Source organism: Danio rerio, chromosome 11 (genome assembly GCF_049306965.1).
Source record: "Danio rerio strain Tuebingen ecotype United States chromosome 11, GRCz12tu, whole genome shotgun sequence".
NCBI classification, from domain to species: Eukaryota; Metazoa; Chordata; class Actinopteri; order Cypriniformes; family Danionidae; genus Danio; species Danio rerio.
The window spans coordinates 25,552,292-25,570,000 of record NC_133186.1 but is presented as its reverse complement, the minus strand read 5'-3'; the positions used below and the strand labels follow the sequence as shown (position 1 = coordinate 25,570,000).

The 17,709-nt window shown below is 34.1% G+C and overlaps 1 protein-coding gene across 25 annotated transcripts in view; it reads left to right on the top strand.

Annotated features, from left to right (window-relative positions):
• The window catches only part of plekha6 (pleckstrin homology domain containing, family A member 6), a 174,877-nt gene that overhangs the window by 39,405 nt on the left and 117,763 nt on the right, over positions 1–17,709 (top strand). For all 25 annotated transcript variants that reach the window (XM_073916723.1, XM_073916713.1, XM_073916705.1 and 22 more), the window contains exon 2: positions 326–427. The gene's annotated coding sequence lies outside the window, so the exon portion shown is untranslated. The remainder of the gene's footprint in view (positions 1–325; positions 428–17,709) is intronic.

The following is a 17,709-nucleotide window of genomic DNA, read 5'->3' as shown; positions in this document are numbered from 1 at the left end:
CTGACAGTTTATATTTTTACGCCTCTGCATGTAGATGCACAATTCGTCTATTCATTTTCTCTGCTGAATCCATATTGGAGGGAAAAAATCAAAACAAGCTGTTCTTACGTACCAGGAAGGGATTTACTGATGAGAGGAGGAGAGAGAAAGGAGAGGGTGAAGTGATTGTTTGAGAGCCACCGGTGGTTTCAAGTTTCTGTCTTTACCCTGGAGCTTTTGATTCTTCTTCTCTCTCTCTCTCTCTCTCTCTCTCTCTCTCTCTCTCTCTCTCGCTCTCTCTCTCTCTCTCATTCGCTTAGCCTCTCCTTTTCTTTCTGTCCTCCAGCCTCCCCCCTTCAGACCACACCGGAGGAACAGGCAACGGAGAAGGAGCGGGTGAAGGAAACGCATCGCCAGATTTTTCTCAGCCTCAACAACTTCAGAAAAGGTAGGATCACCGTTTTGTTTTCTGGAATCTCCTGTTGGGTTGGAATAGAGAAGCTAAGTCTTTCTTCCGGCATCGTTTCTGATGTCATTTCTCTGTTGTTTGCTTCAGGACCGTTGTTAGGTTATAATCAATGGATGTGTGCGGGTTATACTGTGTGTGTGTTGGATATGTGATAGGTGTCTAGACAGGGAAGGTGGTTTTGATGCATTGTTTGAAGAGGAGAGAAGCCTAGAGCAAAGGTGTCTGGTCTTGCGGATAACGTATCTTGTAGATCTAGTTAGAAGATTCAACATATGGGGTTCTTTATTTTGGTGTGGAGCTGATGATATATCTAGATCACTGGAAGTGATGTGAATGAAACAATCTACCAGTGTGTTTTTATATAAGAATTTAGTTAAAATTGTAAAAACAATTGTGATGTGCTTTTTGTATTTGTTATATTTCTCTTTTTGTGTAGTTTTATTGTAGTGGTAAGTTTAGTTTAGTGACTGGAGCTTTCAGTATTATTTTAATATTGTAAATATTGTTATGGTTTTGTTAATATTTTGCTTTACATTTCCTTATAGTTTTATATATTCATTATAAGTTTAATTTTAGTTTAATGATTTGTATTTTTTGTGCTGCTTTATTTATTTATTTATAATTATAAAAATTAATAATAAATAATAATAATAATATAATACTATATATATGTATACATTATTATTATTATTATTATTACTAATATTATTATTACTAATATTATAATTGCGTATATTTAATTTGTTTTAGGTTTAACTTAGCTTTTAGTGTTATAGTATTAATTAATAAATTGAAATGGCTAATTAAAATTTTTGTTCAATGATTTGTATTTTTTGTACGGTTGTATTTATTTATTTATTTATTTATTTATTTATTTATAATAATAATAATAATAATAATAATAATAATAATAATAATAATAATAATAATAATAATTATAATGAAATAATAAGTCATTCATTCATTTTCTTCTCGGCTTTGTCCCTTTATTTATCCGGAGTCACCACACTTATCTAGCACATGTTTTATGCAGCCAATGCCCTTCCAGCTGCAACCTAAATTTATTTCTCTATTTATTATTATTATTATTATTATTATTTATTTAAACTTTTGCTTAGCTTTTAGCCCTAGTGTTATAGTTTTTTTTAATAAATTGAAATGGCTTTTATTTTTATATTTTTAATTTTCATTTTAATATTGGTTACAATTTTAGTAATTTTGTGACTTTTACTTTTAGCTTTAAAAAGTTTAGGTTTGTTTTAATATTTATTGTTACTATTATACCATTTATTTTATATATTTTTTTATTTAAATTTGTTTAAATTGTTAAGTAATTTTGCTTTGTGGTGATGTTGGAAGATTTTTTAATATTAACATTTAGGTTTAAATTATTTTTGTCTTTATTTATATGTGTTGAGCTTATGTTTTAGTTTTTAACTTGTTTTTAATTTCCATGACTAGTTGGGGTCAAAATTATTAGCCAAGAACCCCCCCCCCCCCCCTTTTTTTTTTTTCCCCCAATTTCTGTTTACCGGAGAGAAGATTTTTTTTTTTCAACACGTTTCTTAACATAATAGTTTTTATCTTTGCCATGATGACAGTAAATAATAATTGTGTAGATATTTGTCTAGACACTTCTATACAGCTTAAAGTGACATTTAAAGTCTTAACTCGGTTAATTAGGTTGACTATGCAAGTTAGGGTGATTAGGCAAGTTATTGTATAACGATGATTTGTTCTGTACACTATCTAAAAAAATATAGCTTAAAGGGGCTAATTTTTCTAATTAAATAATTTTGACCTTAAAATTGTTCATAAAAAAATCTAAAACTACTTTTATTCTTTTATCAGAATCAGACATTATCTGAAAATTGCCTTGCTCTGCTAAACATAATTTGGGAAATGTATAAAAAAATAATTTAATTAAAAGGGGGACTAATAATTCTGACTTATATATATGTATTTTTTTATTTTAACTAACAAAATGTTTTTATTTTATTTTATGTATTATTTATTCAGTTTAGTAATTGATCACACAGGTACTGCACAGCAGATGAGGTGACTATGCTATGATTCATCAGGTAGCAAAAACAGATGACATTTACTGAAGATGCATCAACACATGTTAAGACAGATGTTGTCTGAGGTCATCCAGATGCCCAGGTGTGCGGCACGCAACAAGAATAAGCCCTCATCTCCACAAACCAAGCAAAAACTGTTCATTATAGACATGTAGCATTCCTGAGCTGTGTTTCACCATCCCAGCTACTTATCTCTGTTTTTTCTTCTCTGGTGAGCCCCCGTTTTGTGACTGCAGTGTAAATGTGGGAAACTGATGTAAAGACCGGCGGATGGGTCGATGGTGCTCTAGGTTGTTGATATACATCCTGCCATTCTGGCTTTAAACCTCTTATTAGAAAAAGCCACAAGGCAGCTTACAAATTTAAATAGGAGGCTGTAAACTCCCGGGTTTAATTTATCGAGTTTAAAACCAGGAGCTTGGTGAATCTGCGGTGCGGGTGTGAATTTTAGACTTGCTAATTTCTACACTATATTTGGATTTCAGAGGAAACACGAGGATGCTAATTTGTGATTGGCAGGCTGCCATCATCTGCAGAAAATACAGATTAAACAGCAAAAACTGCACTAAGAGTTATAAAACATCCCATTTTAACCACTTTAATTAACAAAAATCTGCATGAAGTGGATAACGTGTAATCCTAAAGTTTTGTTTAAAAAAAGAGATCATGATTCTGGAAGAAGAACTAAACTGAATAACATCATTTGCTAGATGTTCTGAAAAAAATCTGTATATTTAAAATTATTTATTAGAACCTGTTTGAATGAATGGTTTAATTGTTTACTCATTGAACATACTAGGGGTGTCCAAATCCAATCACGTGATCGGAAATTGGGCCCGATCACACAGTTTTAGACTCGATCCGAATTGGATATTACCTTCCAATCAGGACATAAATATATCGTCACATTAGAATTATAAGGTTCTAAATGACATTTCTGTCAAAATTGAGTTATTGACCTATTCTTATTAAATGACAAAATCATTCAGAACGCAGATAGAACCTTATAAATCCAAGGTGACGATATGTATTCAGATATGTACATCAATATAACATCACTTTTATGACACTGTAAAACAATATTTTTACAGTACTGTGACGGTTGAGTTTAGGGTTGGAGTAGGAGTAGATTAATAAAATACAATTTATTGGGTAATTTAATAAATAACATAAATAATACTCTGTGCAACTACTGTTTTTACATTACTGTGATGATTGAGTTTAGGGTTGGGGTAGAGGTAGACGTTAATAAAATAAAACTAATGGTAAATTTAATAAATTATTTAAATAATTTTTTGTTGACTTACGGCCGCAAGCCACAACTCGAGTATGTCTGCAGTCTGGAGGTATTACAAAGTTGATGATGATAATTTTGCCATTGCTAACTGTGAGATATGTAAACTTGGCATTGCAAAAGTTGAAGAAGTGATTTTATTTATTACTTGATTGTTCAAGCTACCTCACAGAAGGGATCTGTTTGTTGTTAAATGTTAAAATAAGGTGAATTAAATAAAAAATAAGTAACATCCTGGATCTGTTTCTTCGCTCTTCTTTATTCTGTTTTTATAAATTATAGAAGTATCGGATCAAGTTTTGGTATTGGTAGATACTACAAATCAAATGACTTGGACACGCAGGCAAAAAAAACCTAATCGGGACATCCCTAATACTTACATGCACTCCATTTATTTTCATTTTTTTAAAGTACCTCAGATAAGGTTCCAAGCAAGCTTAATAATAAATGAGAAGGGTCGACCTCCTTTAGTAGACTTTGCTATTCAAGTTACTACGAAAAGCCCTGAGTTTTGAGATCTTAAAGAGCGGGTTGGATTGTAGTGAGACAGAAGTTTGGTTGGAAAAACAGGAGCTAGATTATTTAAAGCTTTATATGTAAGAATCAATATGGAACTTAAGGCGGCCAGTCAGTGTAAGGAGGATATGATCAAATGTTCTAGACCTAGTAGAACTCTGGCAGCTACATTTTGTAGTCGCTGAAGTTTATTAATAAAGGATGCTGGGCAACCAGCATACAGAGCATTACAGTAATCCAGCCTAGAAGTCTTTCCAAGTCTGAACTTTGAAAGATAACCTAACTTGTGTTATACCCTTAGCTTGGCCTTATAATGTCAAGAGAATATGGAGATAGGACATGCTTGGTTATTGATTGGAGTCTTAAGCTGATTAATTGAGTGATTGTCGAAAATGAATTAGCCTTGTCAAAACATCTGTGCATGCTCCTCTCGAAATTTGTTGCTTACAAAAAACATAAGAAATGATCTTGATATGTTTAACTTATAGCTGAATTGTTGTCATCTATGAATAATCTACTGTATAATATCCCTTTAAATCAAGATTACCAAAAAAAAAAAATAGTTCACACAAAAAATCAAAATGACTTCATCATTTACTCTCTCGTGTGATTTTTTTTTTTATATATCTTTATGAGTTTCTTTCTTTTGTTGAACACAAAAGAAGTTATTTTCAAGAATGCTGGTACAGTATATGGCACCCATTGGCTTCCATAGTACGAAGAAAAAAACATTAATGAGTGTCGGCTACCAGCATTCTTCAAAGTATCTTCTTTTGTGGTTAACAGAAACTCAGATAGCTTTTTAACAACTGGAGAGTGAGTAATTGATGACAGAATTTCCATTTTTGGGTGAACTGTCCCTTTAAGAGTTAATTGTGCAGCTTTGCAATACAATTTTAGGTAACAATGCCTAATTTTTGCATCCACATTCAACAAAAATTAAACCATCTGCATAAATTAGCTGTAATTGCATGTATATGATCTTTTTAGCATTGTTGCTGTGGCAGAAGTCAGTTGGCAGTGGCACTGGTCGGATTGGGCCAGACTGGCGTCCCTCAATGTGACCAGCACAGGGTGAATAGTTGCCTCGGTGTCTGGATGGGCTGACTTGGCACTGGGCGACGGATCGGGAGAGGTGAACAAAAAGCTTGAAGATGACAGACGGGATGGGGAAGAATAGTTCACTTGTGTCCTGTGTCTGAGAGCTCTTCAGTGTTCAGTGTGGGAGTGTGATGTTTATCTGAGTTTGTGTGGAAATTAAAGCTCATTTAGACACACCTTTGCCCAAAAATACCCCATGCAGCGCAGTTTTGCTTTTTAAGGAAAGTCTTTACTGCTTTCACCCTAATTGGGTGAATATCAATGCGGCTGTCAAAGGAATTGCCAAGAAACTGTCCAAGCTAGACGGCTTAAGCATATCAAGCTAAAAAAAACAACCTTGATTTCCAAACTAAAGTAGTTTAAATTAAGAAATATCGTTTTTTTATTACATTTATTTTTAATATAATAATTATATATATTTTTATGATTATGATTATTATTATTTGTGATATTAATCATATTATTTTGTGGCATGATTGTGATATTATATCCATAATATCTTTTAATATTTTGTTAAGATGGAAAATTGTTACAAATTTAAGAAATTTTAGAAATTTAGTTATTTGAAGTTTAATATTTAAAATGTATTTAATTATTTAGAATGTCGAGCAAAAAACCTTTTTACTTATTATTATTATTGTTATTATTATTTTAAGTAAATAAATTAAACAATTGTGCAAATATAAAGGCCTTATTTTCATACTACTACTACTACTACTACTACTACTACTACTACTACTACTACTACTACTACTACTACTACTACTACTACTACGCCACAGCCATATCACCCTGCAGCCCAAGACCGGTTACTCACTGAAGCTAAGCAGGGCTGAGCCTGGTCAGTACCTGGATGGGAGACCACTAGGAAACACTAGGTTGCTGTTGGAAGTGGTGTTAGTGAGGCCAGCAGGAGGCACTCAACCTGTGGTCTGTGTGAGTCCTAATGCCCCAGTATAGTGAAGGGGACACTACACTGACCGTGGGTGCCATCTTTTGGATGAGACATTAAACCAGGGTACTGACTCTCTGGGGCCGTTGTCCTGTGGCTGCCGTCCCATCATCCAAGTGGATACAGCACACTGGTGGTGGTGTGGAGAGACCCCCCCCCTCATTATTGTGAAGCGCTTTAGGTGTATGGCCATACACAATAAATGCGCTATATAAATATACATTACATTACTACTACTACTACTACTACTAATAATAATAATTATAATGATGACGACAAAGGTTCTTATTTCAAGGTGCATTTTAATGATTAAAACTAATTTTACACTAAAAGACCTCATTATTTTCAAAGTAATAGTAGTAGTAGTAGTGGTAGTACTAATAAATAAATTATTAAATAATAATAATAGTAATAATATTATGTAAAAAGGTTTTTTGCTCAACATTCTCTTTAATTAAACACATTTTTTAATTTTAAACTTAAATTGACAAAATTTCAGTTTTGAAATATAATGTTTATAACAGTTTTATATCTTAACAAAATGTTTAAATGTTATTATGGCTGTAGTATCACAATCATGCCACAAAATATTGTGATTAATACACAAATAATAATATTCTTAAAAATATATACATTTTAATTATTATAACTAATTTTACACTAAAAGACCTTATTATTTTCATAGTAGTAGGAGTAGTAAATAAAAAAAAATAAAAATATAAAATAATAATAATAATAATCATTATTATTATTTTTATTATTATTATTATTATTATTATTATTATTATTATTATTATTATTATTATTATTATTATTACTATAGCAACAACCATAGTATGTAATGTAACCTATGTAACATTTTTTTACCAAAACACCTCAAAAAATTAGCATAATATGAATTTCAAGGCTTTTGAGTCACAATGATCCCAGACTGAAAAACAAAATGACAAGGTAAAAGTCTGCTGTTCAACAAAGAACCCAGTTCTCAGTAAAGGCCTGCCGCTGTGAGATGAAATGACAACGCATATTGTCTGTTCTTGATTTACTGAACAAGGCCATCTGGGCTCCTAATTAACCCAAGCATTATTAGCAGTAGCCAGTTTCTTTAGGCGTTTCCCTCAGTAAATGAGAGCCTCCAGTATCTGTGCTCTTCTCCTCCTCCACCTCTGTCTCTGGAGTGTCATGCAGATACTGAACATGAGTGGAAGTCACATCAGACAGAACGCTTGACTTATGCTTCTCCCTGATACACTTTCTTTGTTATGTGAGCCGCTTCGGTCAATTAAATAGATTTTAGAGTATCCTGCACCCACTCTCTCTGGGGATGGAGATATTTTTGGCAGATGTCCAGTGGGGAGCTTGTTAGTTTACTGAAGGCTGTAGTATTGCCTATACAGTATTACAGTACTGTATATATGGTTGCTGGCTATTCAATGCTGTTTACCAAAAATATTATTTTTGTTATTATTATTATTATTATTATTATTATCAGCATTTATTATAATTATTATTATTATCAGCATTTATTATTATTATTATTATTATTATTAGCGTTTATTATTATTATTAATAATATTATTATTATTCGTTTTTATTAATATTGTTATTATTATTATTATTATTATGTTTATTATTATGTTTATTATTATTAGCGTTTATTATTATTATTATTAGTTTTTATTATTATTGTTATTATTAATATTATTATTATTAGTGCTTATTATTATTATTATTATTATTATTATTATAAAAACTATTCTAGGTATATAAATTCTTTTGTTGTTTAAGCTCTATTTAAAACTTGAGTTTTCTCCATCTACTGCTTCTATACTTAGCTTTGCAGTTCTCCCCATTCATAGTAATGCGAGTGAACCGTCTTTGTATACAGTTTTAGTACAGTTTTAATTATATTAACTGTTTCTCTGGGACAAAGCAGCTGCATGAATGTAAATTTTTTTTAAAAAGTGAAACCAGTGAACAAAAGCCCGACCCATTCTATGTTTACACACTAGCGTGGCCCTTTAGAGGTTATTTTTGGTTAATGTTGTCAGAATTTACCAGTATTTTGAAATGCATGTGTGAATGTTTTTTTTTTCGGAAAAATTCCGGAACTTCCTTGCCTGTGTGAACAGCAATTTTTTAATATACCGGTAAAGTCGTTCCAGAAATTTTCCAGATATTTAAAATATATTATTAGAGATATTTCCGGATGTATTACTGCGTGAAAGGGGCTAAAGTCTCAGCAGCTCAACTCTGGTATGTATGTAGAATTTGCTTTGTGTGTAATATGCATCTGAAAATGTTGTGTGAACAACCCTTAAGTGATGAATAATGGATGACAGGGCATTGAATGATTAGTAAATAATACACACCTGAGGTGGTAATTTGGCCATGATGCAAAGTGGCATTATTTTCTAAAATTTAATGGCCAGGAGTAGTTTATCCTTACCTTTACTAATACTGCTCTTAAAGACTTTATTCAAATGTTGTATTTCAAGACGATTGTCAGGTTTTTGTTCTCAAACTGTTCTTGTATCAAGGATTAGTTACATACGCATCTCATAAACCACCAACTCCTTTGTTTTGTCTTGATTTGCTAGCTGTTGCAGGTTGTGAAATATAGCATAGTCATATGTACTGTAATGCGGTCAAAAGCTGCGCTGAACTAATTTAGCAGTGGGTTTATGTGATAATAATTTCATAACTTAGAATCAAGCATTCTACGGCCTCATATTATTTACAACAGGCTGAGCGGGGAAGCTGGTCTTAAATCAGAAAACAAAGATGCCACATTTCTGGAAAAGTACAGTTATGCTGCATGTCCAGACCTGTTGATCCGTATTTGTCCTGAGGCTGGAGGAGGAACAGGACAGAGTTAAATACCGTTCAGATGAGAGACGTCAGGCACACTGAATGTATACCCTTGTCTAAACACAGCCCGGATGTCATCAGCACAGGGGCGATGACATATTTTTAAATTACACCCGAGACTCATATGAGCCACTAATACACCCAAACATGCGCTTTTCCAAAACACACCTACACCCAGAGAGGAAACCTCATCCATCTGGACAGGACTGTTTGTAATCATTTCACAGTCCGTGGAGAAATCCTTTTAATCATTTCCTATGAACTGCTACTAACCTGACCTGGTCACAGTAAAGGGTTCCGGATTGAAAGATACAGTAGAGAGAAATCGTTCATTTATTTTTTTTATTTTTTGGGTCTCACCACATGTTGTTATTGGACAGCTGCCAAAAATGCTTTCCCTCTTGAAAACAGAAAGGGATAATTAATGTGATCCCTGTATATCTTGAGAGACAGTGGAGATATTCATGCAAAATGGCCACAGGGTGTCGATGTTAAGCGTAACGAGGAAGCATTCATGCAATCACATTGTTTTTTTTAATCACACTGAAGCAATGCACAGAGTGTCTATATTTTTGGCTTGTATTGCTTTTGATTGAATGTTATTATATTACATTAAATAATTATTTAGTTAATACTTATTATTTATATATTTTAATTAAGTTGTTTTAACTGATTTTAAATTAGGTATAATTTTATAATCCCAGATTTTATATTAATATTTATTATTATTATTATTATTATTAAAATTCAAAATAACTATTCATAATTTTATCTATTTTATGCTCTGAAACCAATTTATTTTAATATTATAAAAATATATATTTTATAAAATATATATTTATTTATTGACCAAGAGTCAATGGTATGTCTTTATTTTATACATTATTTCAACAAACAGCCTATTCAGTTAAGCAATTATTTCAATTAATTGATTTTATTGAACTTAAAAACACAAATAATAATAATCAATAACACTTTTTATAAAAATTAACTTCAAATAAAAATAATTTTGGTCTTACTCTAAAAATTCAGAGGTACAAAATGCTTCAATTTTTATTTTCAATTTTTTTTGCTTCTTGACATTATTGTGGGAATTTTTATGCATTATAGCCACTTTATTCCTCATCATTATCCAGACCAGCATAAAAGAAAAAAGATGGACAACAGTGTCCAAGCTAAGGTTAATTTGAAAGCAGCTGTTTGATAGCAGCTGTTCCTGACCCATACATTAGCATTGCTCAGTAACATTCTGTTCTGTCCTGTGCCTTTAGTCTCTAGCTGGTTATCAGTATTTAACTCAAGCTCACGCCTCACTAGGGTTTCCAAAATTACCGTCAAGAGCGATAAGATAAAGGGTTTAGTGCTGTTTGCTCAGTGGGTTAGTTCACTCAGAGTAATGGCACATAGCCACAAATAACCCAAATTCCTCCTGTTCACAGGACCTGCCAGTACCTGTTCCTTTTTAGCCTTTCGTAGGCTAGGGATAATATTCTTTCTGTTGCCCATTTCATCCTAAATCCTATAAAAGTGTGGTTGAATAAACTATAACATGACTAGCAAGCAACAAAGTTGTTACGTTAGACTGTCAGATGCAGGTGTAGGGTGACCAGATATCCTGTTTTCCCTGGGACGTCCTGTATTTCAGCATGTTATTTGATTGCCAACTTGTAATAAAAATAGATTGTTTGGTCGATTATTTCTCTTTTCCAAAGAATCTTCATTGATGAGTGCCAGCAGTTTTTAGCATGGATTTATGATTTGTAATTTTTCTGTTTGAGTAAAACTTGATATTTGTTTTATTACCGATGTGATTCTTCTAAATTTAAGTGAAGTTAATTTAAAAACAAATTTCGAGAGGATCACGTGCTTATGATATTTCACAGCTGTTCCAACATTAGCTCATGACTAATATCCTATCAGACGATTCTTAACTCACTATAAGGGTCATCGAGATCTACCTGAGCTCGAACTCCCCTCTCGCCCTGCAACAGGAGGGAGCCCAGGGCTCAAAGATCTTATAAGCTCAGGGCTCTCTCCCGGGACAGCATGCCAAACAAGCTTTATTATCAATCATCAGCTAAGTGTGAACTCTTGAAACTAAATGAAGTTAATGTTTAGTGTTTTTGCATAAAATGACAATTGATCAATATTACAAAATGGTTCAATGTTTTTAGACTCTCTTTCTATACATCTTTAGACAACACAATGCCTATATTCTAACTTAAAATAGTTACTAATTCTATGTTAGGTTGAATAACACAATTTTCAACCACAGCAATTGAAAAGTTTTGTTATTCTGACAAAAATGCTCTAAATTACAGTATTTTTATTTGCAACTTATAACCAAACCTTTTAGACTAAAGCAATCAAACAATTATTAACAATCAAACCCACACCCAGCAAATCCAGTACATCCGAACTGATCATTTTTAAAAGATCCCATTTTTAAATCTATAAATGTCCATCCTTATGTTCACCCTACGCAGGTATCTTTTAAAGTTTTGCACTTTTTGGTTTCAGAGGAGATGCCTGTGGTTGTGTTGGTTTACAGATTAGTGGTAAATTACAAGTTAATGGTCTAGAATGAAAACAAAGGGTTGCGGTGCTGGAATGTTTTAATTGGCCCAAGAAGGGGGAGATTTGTGGGTCTTGCGAGACATCGGACCCCAGGCAATGAATCAAGCTGCTGTGTGGTCAGACAAATAGTGATAAATAACATTCCCCAGTGGACCTGTGTATGCGTGTGCCACAGATTATCTTAGTGTGTTGAAAGGATTTAATGTGTGTGTTATTGTTTGTGTGTCTGTGAGAGCCATCTGTGTTCACTCGCTTTCGATAAAGTCACTCAATTTTAAAGACCAAGACTCAAGCCAGGATGAAGCCTGACCTTGACTATAGTGCCGAAGGTGAAAACACTGACTTTTCTTAGAAACATGCTCATACTAGTATTTGTCACGGATAAAATGTCATGCAGGGTTTCATTTGGACTCTAGATCCATGTCAAGTCCTTTCTTTTTGATCCTGACCAGTACTTGTCTTTCTCATGAGCAAACTGATTGTATGTTGACTGTGTATGTGTGTGTGTGTGGACATTTGCTTGTGGTTATGGTTATGTAACCAGAGCAAACAAAGTGTCCTCACACCGTTGCTCTCTGTCAGTTTCCCTTGCACCCTTTATCCACACACGTACACACACACACACACACACACACACACACACACACACACACACACACACACACACCCACACACACACACACACACTGTGCTAATATGAATGTGTGTGTTTGTGCAAGACTAGAGAGCTGGCACTAACTCCATGGTGACCAGGGAGGCATAAATAAGCCACCTGTCTGAAAGCTTTGCAGGACTGGAGACAGCGCATATGTTTTAAAGCCAATCTATGTGGACTCTCACCTGAAGAGATTTTCACTTTGAGCTTTCTTAAAAATTACATTTCTGTCATCATTTAGCCCCCTCGTGTTGATTCAAATGCAAATATCTATGGATCTGTGGAATTCAAAATAAGATATATTTTTATGTTTACTCTTTTGAGATCTTAAAGTTATGCAATAGCACCACAAAGCATGGTGGTTCATAGTGTACATACGGCTCAATGATTACCATGATGCCAAGAATGTAAACAGAATCATAGAATACATTAATAAAGGTGAGATTGAAATGTTACAGGTTGATGTGTTTACATGTGGAGGAAGATCTGTGTAACCTGTGGGATCACAAATCTAGCGAAGATACTGTATGTTAATGCTTATTATGAACTAACAAGCTACGAGCAGAGCTTAATTTATAAATGGATAATTTCCGGAAAAAAAAACAGGAAATAAGAGTTACCGTGACCGACGTCCACCATACAACTTCAGTTTTCCTGGAACATGCTGTTACTAAGCAGTTATAATTAAACAAATCTTAATGGTCTTTAATTATTTTGTGCAATATAACATTATGGGTCAACCATGGGTAAAAAACAAACAAACTTGTAGCTACAAACATAAATAGTATGAAACATGAAGTATGAAACATCATAATTCAGTTTACTAACACCACTGACATTCAGTTCACTTCACTATTATGTGCCAAGCAAAAATGACTTACTCTGTCTAATCATCAAGAAGAGCCCACCTATTCCTTCTTGCTTTCTGCTTTGCTTCTGTCTCCTGTTTTCCTGATCCAGCGGCGCAGTTCCATCTTTTTAAGATCTCTTTTGATCAGGCTTATTGTCAGATTTACTTATAGTTTTAAACAAGTTAATATATGCATCACTGCCTCTGGCATTTTAAAATGACAAATATTATTTAAGTAGGCCACTATGCCATTATTTATCTTCACTGCTCACTGCGCGCGAAACAATAATCACCAACCAATGAGAGTGATTGTAAACGTAAGAAAGCTGATTGGTCGAAAGTGATTACTTGTGTGTGTGTGTGTGCACAATCCACTGAGCAGCTTTGCTCACTGCTTTTCGCTCATTCACATTTTCTCTCTCACACTCACACATGCAGTTATTCACCACACAAATGTTAATGACAGATCAGTTAAAATAAATGCAGAAACTCAAAACACGATTTTCTGACATTTCCCGGAACAGGATCTGGCAAGATCCGGCTCAAATTAAACATGGGCTACGAGTATCCAGCAGTATCAAGCTCATGCAGCACTGATAGAATAAATGCAATCTGTGCATTTGTTTGAAAACGAAATATTCTGTAGTTTATTTAGTTGTTATTTAGGCCCAATCCCAATTCTACCCCTTGGCCCTTCCCCTCACCCCAAGCCCTCTTTTTTCACGTTCCCATGAAGGGGTAGGGGTGTCCCAATTCTCTTTAGCTTGAAGGCGTAGGGCTAAGGGGAAAGGGTGAATAGCCTGTCAAACGATTTTTTTTCAGGACCACACTCGAAAACAAGGGGTAAGAAAATTTCCCAGAATACACCAGCAACAACGTCAGGATGGTTACACTCGGAAGTTAGGAGATCCACAAATTAGTTTTTTTGTCATTATTACAAATTTTAGCAACAAACAAACACATGTTTTAATACATTTATAACCGCGTACGTGTTTTACTGTCATGCTTTTTTTTTAAAAATGCTAAAATAAAAGCTAAATTTCGTGATCTATAATCCATAATCATAACTCCTGTATAGCAGTCCCACAACATTCTGACACTTGAAAACCCTGCCAGAAAAGTCTAGTGGCTGGGAATGAACTTTTTACGGTGTCTGCTAAAATGTTAATTTTGTTTTGGGTGTGTTTACGTGAAGTTTCACAAACGTGATATTATTAACTGCAGCTGGCCACTCATCTACACGCATTAGCCAGCCAATTCGATCGATCCAAACTCACTATAAGTAGCCTAGTTAGAACTACTCCCTTATCTTTGTTTTTCCGAAGAAACGATCCATCCACCCCTTCTCCTCCTTTCCTCCTTAACCAGGGGGTGCTCTCGAGAACCACCTGATCTCGTACTCCCCTCACATGCTCTATGGACCAGGCTGGAGCCCTGGGCTCAACTATCTCCGAGCTCAGGGTTCTCTCCTGGGACAGCATGCCAAACCTGCTAATTTGCTAACAGTTGTCAAACAATATCTAAGTGTGAACTCTTGAAATAGATGAATATGGCCACTGTGTACTGTTACGATCTTATTGCCACATTAGATCGTTATGATAACATAACATATGCTTTAGTGATTTTCTGAAGATAAATACCAAAAAATAAAGCAGCTGAATTACAGCAGTTGCGATCCTCTGATCTCATATGAAGCTAGAGATCATGATGACATATGTGCAGGTGCTTTAGTGCTGTCCCAATTCTTAGGGGTAAATTTTGAAGCCCTCCCCCTATACAATCGGTTTTAAGGGCCAAGGCCTAAAGGTACAAAAATAGAATTGGGATTGGGCCTTAAGGTCATTTGGTGATTTTAGTCATCATACAGTCATCGTTTATATACTCACATGCAATCTAAACAGTCTCTCAATCATATTGTACTAAGCCAGATTAAAAAAACAAACAAACATAAATTAGTGACTGCAGGTTGAAGGAAAATAGCGCAGTAAAAAATGCTGATACAGCACTAAAAATGTACTTGAGTAAAAAGTTAGTAAAGTATAATTGCTTAGTATCATTTCTGAGAAAAACTCTAGAATTCTTTGTAATTTGTTATTTTACACAAACTTTTCCAATAGATCACTTGGACTTCCATAAATTGCCATAATTTTGAAGAAAATGTTAGCACTTGGTTGTAAATGCAAGTTGAACCATTTGTAAAGCACATGCTTCTCTCCTGCATTTATACAAAGCTGTTTTTGCCAAAACTGCAGAGCACACTTTACCCATGAGCCCATTTGTGTACCACCAGCCTGGTGTACAATGATGTGTGAATGAGGTGGTAATGGAACAGGAAATGGATATGACCTTGCCTCATGTCACCACTTGATGTATTACTGAGATTTCAAAGGGGTTGCAATGAGAGCTCAATATCTTAGTGAGAAACCCTAAGGGCATAAAGGTAAAACAAGCCAGTTTGCACATATTTTTTATTATTAAAATGTGTTTTTGCCTACCTTGGATGTAAACCCTGATAAATAAAAAAGAAACAATCATTGTGCTGGAAACTTTTATTTATGTCTGTATTTTTCCAACTTTGACCCAACTCTGCGCCACCCCCAAGCCAAATTTAATACATTTTTTATTCTATTTTCATTTTTTACATCTTTTTTGTCATTTTTAAAAATTCTAAAGCTTAAAACATACATACGTTTGATTAAACGGCAAAGTTTTTTTTATTCATAACACAAGATTCCAATAAGGGACATAATTCGCATTTATACTCATCACATTGAGAGCCAACATTTTGAGATGTTCTGTTCAGTTTTGCCCTCCTCCCTTGTCTTGAACCCAAAATGTTTGTGAGAAGCAGCCAGAGTGTCTGATAAGATGGAAGGAGGGTCATTGAGGAATGTGCAATGATACGACATGGACACTGTGAGAGCCTTGTATATCGGCATAAGTATTTTGGAAAACAAGAGACCACATTGCAAGCACTAATAGGACAAGCATGGCCATCAGACGCCAGGGTGAGTTATGAAGACGGTCTTCATTAGAGGCTTGTTTTAGGGAGGAAGAGATGGGACAGAGGCCTTTTATTTAAAGGCTGCAACCAATTCTAGGAACCAGAGATGGTCTTTAAGTAACAGTTGCAGCATTTTAACCAAAATACATATGGTGTCATTGTTTATTTGTTGTTGTAGACTACAAATAGAGATATTAAGCCACTAATTTAGTTTAAATACGTTTTTAAAAATTCGCTTTGGAAAGTTGTTAGGTGTTGCTAAAACAAATTTTACTGTCTTTAGCCTGATTTTGTTCAGTAATAATCCTGATTGGTTTTTCCAATGCAACAATACTTTGTTTTATTTAATCCATTGAACATTAAAGAATATATTTTGAAAATGTTGAAGTTTTAATATATATATATATATATATATATATATATATATATATATATATATATATATATATATATATATATATATATATATATATATATGAGTATGTATATATATTAATGCTGTCAAAATTAGTGCATTAACGGATGCGATTCATTTGAAATATTTAACGCATAAAAAAAATTAACGCAGTTGCAGTTTTTTTTTTTTTTACTGTTGTGGTTGACGTGTGTTTAACATGCAAATAAATATGGATAAGACCAAGGAAGCACTTTTTGAAGGCAAGTTTCAGTATAAAATATTTAATGTCGCATTACTAGGCTATCCAGCCTTTCCTCCAGAGATTCATCTAATTTGGGGTGTTTCATTTTTAATCTTTTGACTTCTGTTTTAATGGAATTTGATACCGCATAGCGAACTGAAAGAATAACCTCTGCATTCTGTGACTTGGTGGTTCTTTAAGCGAAACACAAATCACTGCTTACTTGTTAGACTCTCAATAAGAGTATTATCTTAATCATATTTAAATCTGAGTATTGATGTCCATGTAAACGAAGTGCCAGATGAAGTCGCGAGCTCTGCCTTTCAGCATGCGCCCTCTAATGTTTTATTAAGTTTGACGTGTTTCCCCCTTAAATGCAAGTGTCTGCTTTGCGTCATTGTGTTAGAATCCTTGTGAAATTCAGCCTTACTTTAGAACGCTTAGTTTCAGCAAATTTGGTAAAAGCGATCATGCCTGTTGAATCTGAAGAGAGTCGCTCTGGCTGCCCTGTCCTGCACGCGTTGTGTGTGCGAGTGTGAGTGTGTGTTTATGTGTGTCTGTGTGTGTGCGCACTAAATCAAAAAGTTACGAATTGCCTTGAAATTGCGTTGCACTCTCAGCTCACATCATTCAAAAGAAAAGGTCCACATTGTCCCCCGATAATGTCAACAGACTGGACTGTTTAAGCAACTGGCTGAATGTAAAGGAGGACAACTCAACTT